Raw genomic sequence first — 479 nt, 5'->3', positions numbered from 1 at the left:
AACCCTACCCCCAGAAAGCCTACAAACTCATGGAAACTGAACAGTCAACTACTGAACCACACCTGGATCAAGGAAGAAATAAAGAAAGAAATTAAAGTCTTCCTTGAATTCAATGAAAATAAAGAAACAATCTACCCAAAAACAAACAAACAAACAAAAAACAAAACAAAACAAAAAACAAAAAAAAAGAACATTTTCGTACACTCTTTCCACGACAGGCACTTTGTATTGACTCCTATGATACTGTTTTTTTTCTGCACTGGTGCTTATCACATGGGAAGAGCATTACCTTCTGGATGAGGAATGTGGGTGGAAGGAGCTGAAATCAAAATACTTCTCAAGCTGAGGCCTACTATTTTCTATGCTGATAGCTTCTACCTGAGCACATCCTGGCATTAGTGCAGCAAAGAGTTTTGTTTGCAATTGAGTTGGTGCTAAGAAATATTTCCTCTCACACACTTAATGGGGTAAGCACCAGA

Source organism: Alexandromys fortis, unplaced genomic scaffold (assembly GCF_014885135.2).
Source record: "Alexandromys fortis isolate MF-2015 unplaced genomic scaffold, M_Fortis_MF-2015_v1.1 scaffold_7, whole genome shotgun sequence".
Classification (NCBI taxonomy): domain Eukaryota; kingdom Metazoa; phylum Chordata; class Mammalia; order Rodentia; family Cricetidae; genus Alexandromys; species Alexandromys fortis.
The sequence above is the reverse complement of the archived record's forward strand: the minus strand, read 5'-3'. Positions refer to the sequence as shown.